This window comes from Cryptomeria japonica, chromosome 4, assembly GCF_030272615.1.
Source record: "Cryptomeria japonica chromosome 4, Sugi_1.0, whole genome shotgun sequence".
Lineage (NCBI taxonomy): Eukaryota > Viridiplantae > Streptophyta > Pinopsida > Cupressales > Cupressaceae > Cryptomeria > Cryptomeria japonica.
The window spans coordinates 258,201,511-258,214,789 of NC_081408.1; positions in this window are offsets into that span (position 1 = coordinate 258,201,511).

Sequence of the window (13,279 nt, forward strand, 5' to 3'; positions counted from 1 at the left end):
GATTGTGGCATTGATAAGAAGGATACACAATTGATCTTCAACTTGATGGGCAAGCTTCCACAAGAATATGTAGCATTTGTTTCTAGTTTCCAAACCCATAGGATGATAATGGGTTCAAGCTACACAATGCCTACATTTGATGCTCTCAATGAAATGTTGATGATGGAACAAACTAAGTTGATAAGCATGGGCATTCTTAAGGCTTCTAAGTCTCAAGCATTAGTAGCAAATCAAGGGAACAAAGGAAATCAAGGAAAGGACAACTCAAACAAGAAGAAATGGCAATCAAAGCCTAAGGACAAAGCATCGTCCTCTCCACAAGAAGGAGATACATCCTCTTCCAACAGGGATAATTCACCAAAGAGGGAGAAACCTACTTGTGCCTATTGTAAAAAGTTTGTTCATGAGGAGCGTCGTTGCCATTTTAAAAAGATTGATGAGCTCACACATATCATCAAAAAGAATAACATTGATTTTCCTAATGTCTACAAGAAGGATGATTCAACAACTTCCACTTCCTCACATTCAAAAGGAAAAGGGCAAGCATTCATGGCTTGTACAAGTGGGAAGACTCACTCTTTTGGGACAAGAAAAGGAAAAGCTCTTTGTGCTACTACCAGTCATGATTTAGAGAGATGGCTTCTAGATTCAGGGGCTTCTCATCATATGGCATCTTCACAGTCTATGTTCTCTACATTTGAGCCTTGCACCATGCCGCAGATTTTGATGGGAAATCATACATACATGGATGTGATTGGGAAAGGATCTATTGACATTGGGGATAACTCCTTCAATAATGTGTTGTGTGTACCCCACTTGACAAACAATCTTCTTTCTATCTATCAAATCACACATGGCGCAACTAAGAGAGCTGTGGAGTTCACACCTGAGTCAGTTTTCATTAGAGACTTGGAGACTAGAGCTATCATTGTGACTAGGGTGGTTGATCATGCATCTCGGTTATACTCCTTTTCAGATTTTGTTGATGATGATGATTTCACATTTTATGATTCTACACATGATGATCACACTTCTTGTGATGGTTCAGTTTTTGAGGAGAACTTTGGACACTTGAACATGGGGATTCTCACATGTGACCCCGTTCTTGAGCTTTGTATTTCATCTCCTCATATTGATATCACATCACCTATTGCACCTGATGATGCAGATAGTGTGACAGTTTTGCCTTCATGTGATTCAGTGTAGCAGGATATTCATTGTCTTACAGCTTTAGATTCATGGGATGATTACTTGACAGACATTGCAGGTTTGTTTGTGGAATCCTACATTACAAATTTGGGAGACATCATTGATGACATTCATCTTCTCTTTGATGAAGATGATCCTTCTTCGATTGTTGGGAGGGCACACTCTGACCCTCTTGTTCATTTTGTACATGATCATTCTCTTGAGGTTGATATGATTTTGGATACTTATGTACAACAGTTGGAGGAGGTCTCTTTATGTTTTGAGGAGACATGTGAGTCTTTGGGACATGTTCTACATCCATCTCCACTAGATCTTTTAGTGCCTTTTTCAGTAGTGTGGCACAGTTTACCACCTCTGGAGGGGGTATCTTTCAGCATCAACATGGGGACACTTGAGCAATTTTTAGAGATTCCTTTCATCATGAGTTTTCTTCATACATCTTCCCTTCATGATTGGGGAGACTTCATGGATACACCTTTGGTTTTGTTTCTTCCTAAGGGGAGGAATGTTGTTCAACGATCGTGGAGCAGTTTCTTCATACATCAAGCTTCTATCATTGGTGCAGATTCCACATTGAGGGGGGGCTTCCTACTCTCTCTTCTTCTTCTTCTTCTCTCATATGGGGGGGAATTTTTCCTCACTAGGGGTTTTGATCCTCACAATCTTCTATGAGAGTTCTCTTATATAGCTTTCATCTCTCTTTTGGGGGAGGGTTTTTTCCCATTGGGTTTTTCTCTCTTTCCCCACTTTGTGAGAGATTTCATTGCATTGGTTTTCATGCATTTGCATTTGTACATGGGTACCTAACATGGCCTAGTAGTCGAGACCCATCTTGCATTGCTTAGTTGCATTGTAGACTTTAGTGCATTCCCCTAAGTTGCACTTAAGGGGGGGTGTTGGTGTAAATAATTATTCATCATGGATATTATTACACTATACTTAAGTTTACTTAGGAAATGCATTTCATAGTAGTTTGCGTGTGAGGCACTTGGGTGTTTGTGCCACATTGGGATAGTGTGTGTAGGAGAATTTCCACCTTTTATGGTGTTGATCTTGTTGTTACACTCCACATTCAGTGGGTGATCCACCTCATGTGGACTATTATATTATTTCTCCTACCTACCCATACCTATTTCCTACCTACCCTTGTTTCTTATTGAGCCACATGTCATGTTTGTGTGCTCACATATCCATATAGCCTTGCCTATATAGGCAGGCTTATATTCATTGTATGTAATGGTTAATGATCCAGTTTATCATATTTTTCATCATGATAGAATACAGTTTATTTCTATCATCTATTTTGTTCTCTCTTATTTGTGCTTTCCATTGCCTCTTGATCTTGGCAAAATCTCACAATAATGATGTACAAGTTTGCTTCTTACTTATCCATGAAATCAATCTTGTGCCAAGAAAGAATGCACCACGAATGGTACTCTTTCTGTAATCTACATCTCCTGCCCAATTTGCATTCGTGTATGCACCTAAATCAAAAATTTCATCTTTAGGATACCATAAACCAAGATTTTCTATGCCTTGTAGGTACTGGAAAATATTTTTAACTGTAGATTCATGATTTTCTTTAGGATTGCTTTGAAATCTTGAAACAATACATACTGAATTCATTATATTAGGTCTTTTTTGTGTCAAATATAGTAAACCTCCAATCATAGATGTGTACCTTGTCGGATTAATAGGAGTTGAATCATCCTTCAATGTCAATTTATCAGTTGTAGTCATAGGAGTACTTATTGGTTTGGATTTATCCATACCAAATTCCTTCAAAAGTTCCTTCAAGTATTTTGTTTGACATATGAATACACCTTTATCTGTTTGTGAAATCTGCAAACCTAGAAAAAATTTTATCTCTGCAATCATAGACATTTCAAATTCTTTTTGCATCTGGTTAGCAAAGTCCTTACATAATCCATCTTCACCTCCAAAAATGATATCATCTACAAAGACTTCAATGACCAAAATATCATCATTGGTAACTTTGTAATACAAATTGTTGTCAGCATTATCTTTTGTGTAACCAAGCTTCAAAAGATATTTATCCAATCTAGCATACCAAGCTCTAGGAGCTTGCTTCAATCCATATAAAGCTTTCCTTAACCTGCAAACCATATCCTTATTATCTGTCAAAGAAAATCCATCAGGTTATTCAATGTAAATTTCCTCTTCTAGATCTTCATTCAAAAATGCATATTTTACATCCATTTGATAAACTTTATAGTTCTTATAAGCTGCAAATGCAAGAAATAGTCTAACTGCCTCAATTCTGGCTACTGGTGCAAATGTTTCATTATAATATATTCCTTCTTTCTCTGAATAATCTTTACAAACTAATCTTGCTTTGTTCCTGATTACTTCTCCATCTTCATTAAGTTTATTTCTATATACCCATTTATTTCCAATTACATTTTTGTCTTTAGGTTGAGGAACCAATGTCCAAGTATTGTTCTTTTCAATTTGTTCTAATTCATCTTCCATTTCTTTTATCCAATGTTCATCCTGACATGCTTTAATAACAGATGCTGGTTTAACTTGAGAAATTAAACATACATCTTCATTTGTCAGTCTTCCTCTAGTCATAACACCTTGATTCTTGTTTCCAATTATCTAATTTTCTGAATGATTCAATCTTACATACTTGGGTTTGTTCTAATTAACATTCATAGGCTTCTATTCTTCAGTCACTGTTGAGTTTTCTGATGATGTCGGTGTGACTGGGTCTTCATTCTGTACTAGTGCAATCTGTGTCAGCTGATCTATAATCATTTCAATTATCGGTTCAACGGATCTTGAATCTCCTCTAAAATGTTTATCTATCTGCACATTATTAATCTCAGTGAATTTTTGTAACCTTTTATTATAACATCTATATGCCTTGCTTTTAGATGAATAACCAAGAAATTTTCCTTCATCACTTCTAGGATCAAATTTGCCAATATACTCATCTCTTCTAATATAACATTTGCTTCCAAATATTTTGAAATACTTAAGAGTAGGAATATGACCAAACCATAGTTCATAAGGGGTCTTACTGGTTTCACTTTTGATGTGAACTTTGTTGAAAGTATAAACCGTTGTATTCACTGCTTCTCTCTAGTACACATGAGGTAGATTTTCTTCCATTAACATGGTACTTGCTGCATCCATAATAGTTTTGTTCTTCCTTTCCACAACTCCATTCTGCTGGGGTGTCCAGGGGGGTGATAGTTGTCTTTTGATTCCATTCACTTCACAGAATGCATTAAATTCCCTAGATGTAAATTCTCGTCCTTGATCTGATCTCAAACATTTGATTTTCTTTCCAGTTTCATTATCTACCATCGCCTTGAATATCTTGAATCTTCCAAAAGCTTTTGATTTCTCCTTGAGAAAAGTAACCCAACACATTTTAGAATAATCATCAATTATTAGGATAAAGTATATATCACCTTGTAGACTTCTTGTTCTTGTTGGACCACATAAATCAGTATGAATTAAATCAAGAATATTATTGGATTTCTCAATAATGCTCTTAACTGTTGTTCTAACTGGCTTTCCCATTTGACATTCCTTGCATACCGGATTATGAGGTTTCACAGTATTAGATAAATCCCTCACTGCCTTAGTTGAACTGATCTTTACAATGCAATCAAAATTCACATGACAGAGTCTTTTATGTCATAACCAACTTTCATCAATGTGTGCAATTAAACATGTCTTATCACTAGTATTCAAGTGAAAGATATTACCTTTAGTCTAATTACCGGTTGCAATCTCTAATCCAGTTCTGTTTATGATTTTGCATTTTCCATTCTAAAACTGTAACTAAAATCCATTCTCAACTAACTGACTAACACTCAAAAGATTATGCTTTAAAACTTCTACATAATAAACATTGTCAGTGTTTTATTTACCATCCAAAGATATAGTGACTTTTCCTTTGATTAAAGAAAGCTTCATCATCTCCAAACCTTACTAGACCTCCATGAATTTCCTAAAAAGATAAGAGATTGCTTTTATCACCAGTCATATGATGCGAGCATCCACTATCTATAATCCATTCATCATTTTCATCAATTTTTGTTGCCACTGCCTACTCTACTAGTTTGACAATAGGTGTCGGTTGATCTTCCTTTATTGCAACAAAATCCCATCTGTTATTTGTTGGATCTTCATCTGTAACACCTTCATCTGCATAGTAACATGATTTATCTCTGTTTTTCTTGAATCTATATCTCTGATATTCAGGGTTAGGTTTATATGATCTTTTTGCTTCCTCTCTTAGTCTTGCATGTCTATCAGGACATCTAGAAGCTATATGACCAACTTTACTGCAATTAAAACATTTGAAAGGTGCTTTACCTTCATACTTACTCCTTGTTGGACCTTTAGGCATCTTCCTTGCAAATAGTGCTTCAAGTTCTTCAAGCTCTTTATTTTCTCTTCTCATATCTTCAAGTTCTTTGCATAGAGTGCTTTCCAATCAGTTTTGTCAGATGATAATGATGTTGGTGATGATGATGATGATACTTTGAAGGCTAGATCAGTCTTTACAGTAGCAACAGGACCAAATTCCTCAAGTTCAAATGCAAATTGTTTTCCAACCAAAGTATCTCTAGAAACTGAAGTATTAGGCATTGGTCTCATCTCATTAATAAAAGTCCCTTTCATTTTGTAAGCTGGTGGCAAAGCTCTTAAAAATTTAGACACCATTTCATCTTCACTTAAGGATCCTCCACAAAACTGTATTCCTAAAACAATTTCATTAACTCTTTCCATAAATGCAAAAATTCTTTCATCTTCTTCCATTTTTAAATTTAGACTCGGTAACATTCCAGTTTTGCAATTTTGATATTGGTATCTCCTTCATTCAATGTTTTCAACTTATCCCAAATAGCTTTAGCAGTAGATCGATCTAATAATCCCATGATTTGTTGATCTGATAATGCACTCAAAAGTGCTTCTCTTGCTTTGCAATCATTGTCCATGTCCTTAGCCAATGTTGGTGGATGAGGTTGATTCGGAATAGGAGCAACATAACCATCCTTTGTAACATCCCATATATCTCTTCCAATGCAGTTCAGATGTGTTTCCATTCTGATCTTTCATATACCATAGTTAGTTCCATCAAGCTTCGGACTGTCCTTCCTGAAAATATTTATTAACATAGGATCTCCTCAAGCTATTAGGATTCTACAAAAAAGAGGACTTAGTTCTGATACCAATTGTTAGGTCCTAGGAAGGACAACTGAGAGGGGGGGTGAATTAGTTATGAACCAGTTATCAATAATTTTTAGTCCAAATGCAAGTTATTCCAAATTAAACTTAATGTCGGTAAACCAAAATTAAGTGTCAGTAAAATAGATTAACAATTATAACAATACCGGTATAACTTAATGCATGAAACATAAAGAGGAACAACATCCACAACACATGACACAGAGATGTTGATGTGGAAACCCGGTAAGGGGGAAAACCATGGTGGGAAACCTTACCCACAATTAGATGATACTACTGCATATAATAATTGTATACAAATGGGGTCTACACATGTAGAAAGGCCAACCGCCTAGAGCTCACTACTCAATCACAAAATAGGAGTCACGCTGACTACACAATTGGATGGTTAAATCCAATGATAATGTATTGCTCAAAATAGCATATGCAATGTTGAATTCAGTACTAGTTAAGCTCTAAACATGAGTGCTAAAACCTTCATAACCTTCCTTCAACCTTCAAATAATGTTTGTGTGATTCGCACAAGGATCTGCTTATTTTCGCTCTTCAATATTCGAACACACTCATCATGATCCTATATCCCGATCTTCAATAAGATCTTACAATCATTTATACAAAACCTAAGATCAAACGTATAGGTCGGCTTACTAAAGATATTACAATTAAATCAATTACAAAGATGTGATACAACATGTCGGCTCAATACATTTACCAATCAAGAAACAAACTCCATAACATGTTGTGCTGATCTAAAATAGATAACATGTACCGGTCCATAACCTAGACCTATCTGTTGGTAAAGGCAAATATGTCAACCCAATTAAACCAATAAGCAAAACACCAAAACCAAACTTTCAATCCATGTCTTCGACATAACCAGATGATAACAAGTCATCATCGTTGCCGATGAACAATATAACCTGCTGGTGAACATATACCAGTGACTCTAACCATACTAGTGAACATAATGTAAACCTCTAAGAAGACAAGTGTTGACATCAATGACAAAACCAATGCAACACATGACAAAGTCATTCATAATACCAACATTTTCAACCCTTGATATCTCTAGATCAAATCTAAACTCTTGATTCCTGCCACCTCAGCCTTGGTCTTGAAAATTCTATAAAAAGCATCTCATTTGCATTCAAAGAGGCTTCTCCTCGTGCTTTTAAATTCTTCATGCTAGTTTAATTTTACATTTTATCATTTGAGCAAATAGAAATTGTCATAGAAAATTAGCATAGCATTTTAGCATCATACCATATCAATCATGCATTTAGCATAATATCATGTAGCTACTCATATTCTAGGTAGTCATTTTGTTGATCATGTTGTTGCTAAGATCCATGTCAAAAGATCTACAAAATCCTTGGAATTAGAGGAAGATGGGACACAATTGTAAAGGTTGAGTTTGTATTGTTAATTATTTGTTTTCCATATAACCGTCTTATTTTGTATATTTTAGGATAGTTCAAAGGTTTGATTCATATTTTACACATACAATTATTAAGGTGTATAATGGTTTCTCTTTCTCTATTATTGGTTCTATCACCCTTCCCGTTAAGGTTGGTACTAAGTGCTTAGATGTCACCTTTTCTCTTATTCCTACATTGAATCAATTTTGTGTGAAGTTGGAACATCCTTGGCTCTCTTCCATGAAAGCTATCTCATCTACAATTCATAAATGTTTGAAATTCCCTCATAATGGAATTATTCTAATGATTAATCATAGCCTTTACCAACCCACAATGAAGAGTGGAAATTTCACTCTTAATTACTTTTTGCCTAAACAACTTGAGCCTCTTAAGCCTTGAAACGACATCATTTTCTTATCTTATCAAAAATGGAAAAAATAAGATGATCATGGCCTTGAGTAAACCTAGAGATTCTACACGCATGGATATTCCTCCTCATAATGGATGTGGTATTTTTCCCACTCCTATTTCTCCTATATATGCCTCAGTCATAGCTCCTACATCCTACAAAGGAAAGTACTTGGCATCAATTATCTCTCAACCTATCAAGGTTTATTTCATTCCTTAACCTATAAGGGAAGAAAATAATTCTATGTCCATTGATCCTCAACCTTCGCAAGCCTCAACTAAAACTAAAAGGAATTGTTGTGTGAGAGAATGTTGATGAAGGTGTTGTGCTAAGGCTCATGATCTTCCTTCCCAAACCATTTTCTCCCCAAATACAACAAATCTTGACTTGGTCCCGTTTGTCTAGCCTTTACCTAAGCCTAGGGAGGAAGTTCAACTCAACTCACCTATATTAAAAGTGCTTAAGAAAAATGATGGCTTCAACTTATTTTCATGTTAAAGATCATATTTTTATTAATTTAGATTATTATAATGTTGTTCATGCTAACAATGTTGATTCTAATGATTTTGATTATATGTATGAACTTGTTGAGATTAATCATGAGTTATCTTCACATTTTTCAAAAGGATTAATCCTTTTACCTAGTGACAAACAAAGTGATTCATCATTAGAGCATGGTCTTTGTTTGGAACTTGTAGTAGCTCCATCTATTGTTCTCAAAGTGACTCCTTTTACCTCTTGTTCTCCATCCATAGATAATGACAAGCAAGATTGGGAGGCGAATGATTTGCTTGACTAGCTTCATTCATTCCATAAATTCTCTTTTATATGTTTTCTTGTTTGTAATGTGCTTCCCCCATAATGTGTTGCTTGACATTTTTCTTGTGTTATGTTTGGTTCTTTTTGGATGACCCATGTTACTCTATTGGTACAAGGTAATAGAGAGGTTGAATACATTGTGACATTCCTCCATTTGAATCTCAGTTCTTCTATATGTCATGTCTATGTTATGTTGTACATGTGTTTTTGTTCGTAAATGTTCTCTTGTGTTGTCTATATGGGGATGATGCAAAGTGTTGAGATATCTTTTAGGTCTCTTCCATGTTTACTCAAAAAGATACTTGTTTATTGCCTCTTATTCTCTTCTTCCATTATGTTTGTAGTTCCACTACCTTTGGGGGATAAGGTCAATTTTATACAATTATTCTTCATATAAATTGTATGTCATAAGAGCATACTGACCCCAAAGTTAGTGGATCATTTATGTACCTTTTCCTATATGTTTTATGACCGTTATCTTTTTATTTGTCCCTTCTTAGGGGTATCTCATTGTGAAATGTGCTTGTCTTTTGGATACATGCTACCTTACAATAATTGCTCTTGATAAGGCATATGCGATCACTTTAAGGTGGGGGCATACACTCCACTCAATGTTACACTTTATGCACACACCTACGACACGATTTTGATCCTCAAGTTACTTTACAAACTGAGCCTTTTTCTTTGTAATTTGGTATTTTATCTCTCATGACTCATAATAAGCAAATCTTACTAGACCAGTACAATAATGCTCTATCTTTCCCTTTCATGTGTTGTTTGTTTTATCTTGATGTTAGAGTAGTAAGATCCTAATGTCCTTGGGGCTTTGGTGTGTCTTGTCTCTTTGGCATCTTAGTAAAAAAATTTCAATGCGGCTTTGTACTTTACTATGAATATGGGTGTAGTCTCATACTCTCGCTAAAGTGCAGGCTAAATATAGAATCATAAATTGTTTTTGCATACAATTTCATGCTCACCTATATATCACCTTGGTGCTTTGTCTTTCGATGCCCAATGATTATTTTCATTCTTCTCACACCACCTCGCAAACCCATATTATCACTTTCTCTCATGTCTTTGCCCCAAATCTAAGTGTTGATTCTTAGGACCAAGGTACCCAACACCCTGGTCCTCTCAATCAAGACCTAAATTTGGTCCTCACAACGGTCACATCAAGTGAGTGAGAAATTGGATCCTACTTAAAAAATTCAAATAGTTTTCAAGCAATTAACTATAAAAGGAGGTATGCCCCTCTCATTTGGGATCCCAAATTCAATTCGCCATCTAATGATCCCAAATTCAATTCAAGTGAGCAAGTAATTAGACATTCATCAAGCATTAGAGTAGATGTAAAGTCAAGTTCAAGCATTCAAGATGGCATCCATGATGAAACTTCTATGAAGACATTCTATAGAATATCCTAAAACCCTTGTACAAGGATTTAAGCAAGCTTCGTCAAGGTATACATTTCAATTACAAGCATTTAATTTTAAATAAGGCATTTCTCTAACAAGCAAAGCATCTTGCTACAATTTTCATTACAATTATTACTTCAATTTCAAGGTTAATTCCTAAACCGACGTTTGACCCAAGGAAAACCCCTATCTACAACCCTTTTTTCTCTCTTTCTATGTGCATGAAATTGACTTAGGAGCTATACTTAAATATTTTAAAAGAGTTGACGATGATGAACAAGTTCAAAATTTGACAAAATGAAAAGCGTAGGACCAAGGTGAACCCTAGCTACCCAATCTCGAAAAATCAGCTTGAACTTTTAGGAATAAGTTTTAATTATCTTCTTTTATTCAAATCCACTTTTGTGGCTATATTTGATATGTGTAGCAGTTTGTTTTACTATTTCATCTGAATTATCCATTGCTTCAGCCTAAATTATACAATTCAAATCCAACTTCAACTAAAAGAGGGTGGCAAACAAAAATCAGTGATTCTAATCAAAATTTCAGCCCTTTCCCTATTTAATTTGTGGCTAGATCTATTAGATTCACCCCTCTTTCAATATTTTGGTCCCTTACATAAGATCATTGGTTTTATCATCTTAATTGGTGAAACTCTAATTTTACCACCAAAATGTTTTGGCGAACTTGGCATGCTTCATGTTTATTTTTGGTTTATTGTCTCGGATGTGATTTGTGTGCACTTTAACATTCAAATTTGCACTTATAGATCATGTTGGTTTGTAATTGTAGTTTGTTGGCAATTTGGTTGTCTATTAGGATTGGTCTGAAAAATGCTTTGTGTTTCTCTACATTGATGTTTTCATTGTTGCATCTTTGTGGACATGTTTTTAATGTTGGTGTTGTTTCTTAGTTCAAGTTTCAAGTGTTGATGTGGTTTGCAAGAGTTGATAATGATGTTTTGTTCATGATCGGGTCTTCTGACTTATAGAATGAAGTGTCTTGTATCTTTTTGTGTTGTGCTAGCATGTTTTGATGTGATAGTAAGAAATAAGTATTTGGGAATATTGTTGGATGTTCAAGGAATGTCCTTATGTGTAATGAATGATGTTGGATGATCTATTTGGTGTTGCATTGTGTTTGACGTTAGTTTTGAAGGTAATTGCTATGGTTTAGCTAACATAATTTGTTCTATTGCTTGAAATGTATCATTGGGCATCTCTATTGGCCATTTGGTGGAATTGATTATATGTTGCATTAATGTTTTGTCATTGATTCCAACACTAGTTATTTGGATGCTTTATCGGCACCCTTCTGGTCCCAATAGGTTGAGTGGTTTCTACTTGTTTTGGATCCGACATGATCCAGTAGACTCTGGTATAGTTTGTTGATGGAATTGTCTTGTTCATGATACCCATGCTCATATTCGGTCAGTTGTTTTTGGTCTGGTGATCAGATGCTATCCTGCTTGTTTAGAAGCTTAGTTTCTGGTTCTGGCGAGGGTTTCACTAGCAGAGCTTTTGATGAAGATCCTTGATGAATTGCATAAGTTGTGTTGGTGCAGCTTTCGATGGAGTTTCAGAATGTTGTTGGTGATCATGTTCAAGACTTGGTGGATGGAGATCATTGTTGTAGTGTGTGGACCTATATTACATCTTAGTTGATCTAGGTTATGGATCGACTTTAATGTAACGTGTGGTTTGGACCTCTCGATGTGTTTCTGGGATGTCTTATGTGTTGGATATTATTTGTTTGGTCTAAGGTCGACATGGTTTATAATTATGTAATTGGTTTATTATCTGGTGGCCGACCTAATTGTTTATGGTCGAGGGTTTGTATGTATAGATGTAAGATCTCATTGTAGATCATCATGGTTATGTCAGAGGTCATGGTCAAGGAATGTAATGTGCGAATAATGTAATATCATTCAGGTAGAGGATTTGGTCAATCATTCAAGATTGAATTGGGTTTATGTAAGAGGATTCAGTCCTTTGGTATTGAGCTTAACTGGAACTGTACTCAAGCATAGGAGATGCTATCTTTTGCAATTCAACACTTCTCTCGATTGTAGTCTGGATTTCTATGTAGTCGGTGAGGCTTCTTTTGTGATGAGAAGTGTGCTCTAGGCTGTTGGCCTTCCTGCAAGTGCAAGCCCCTCAATTATAATTCACATACTTACTAAAAAAGTATTATCTGACTGTAGGTAGGCTTCCCACCATGGTTTTTCCCTTTACCGAGTTTTCCACGTATAAATCTTTGTGTCATGTGGATGGCTTTTATTCTATGATTATTTTTTATGCTTAATTGGTTTAACTTCTATTCTGGTATCAACTTTTTGGGTTCTGTTATTAAAGTTTTAAAATGCTAATAGTTTTGGTAATCTATGACAACTAATTCAACCCCCCCCCCCCCCTCTCGGTTGTCTTCTGGTTATTTGAACTGTCTAATAGTCTCTACTAGCTTTGGAGATTGTGATAAGTTTTATTTGGATCCTACTTTAGATTGTGAGGATCCACATTACGTCAATTCATTTGGAAGATGTGTTTTTGCAGTGATTGGTCATGTGAGACATGGTTTATCTACACATCACCTTGTTGAAAACTTTGGAGGATGTGTGTTATCATGTGTGATGTTTGGGACTATTAAAATGATGCTAGATTGGAGTGCATTCACAAAAATTATGCTTTGGTGGCTAACTTGATAGGACTTATGCTTGTCCCCTATTCAGGGTGACCTAATTTTTGTTTTATGATGAAGCAAATGATATATATAGAAGT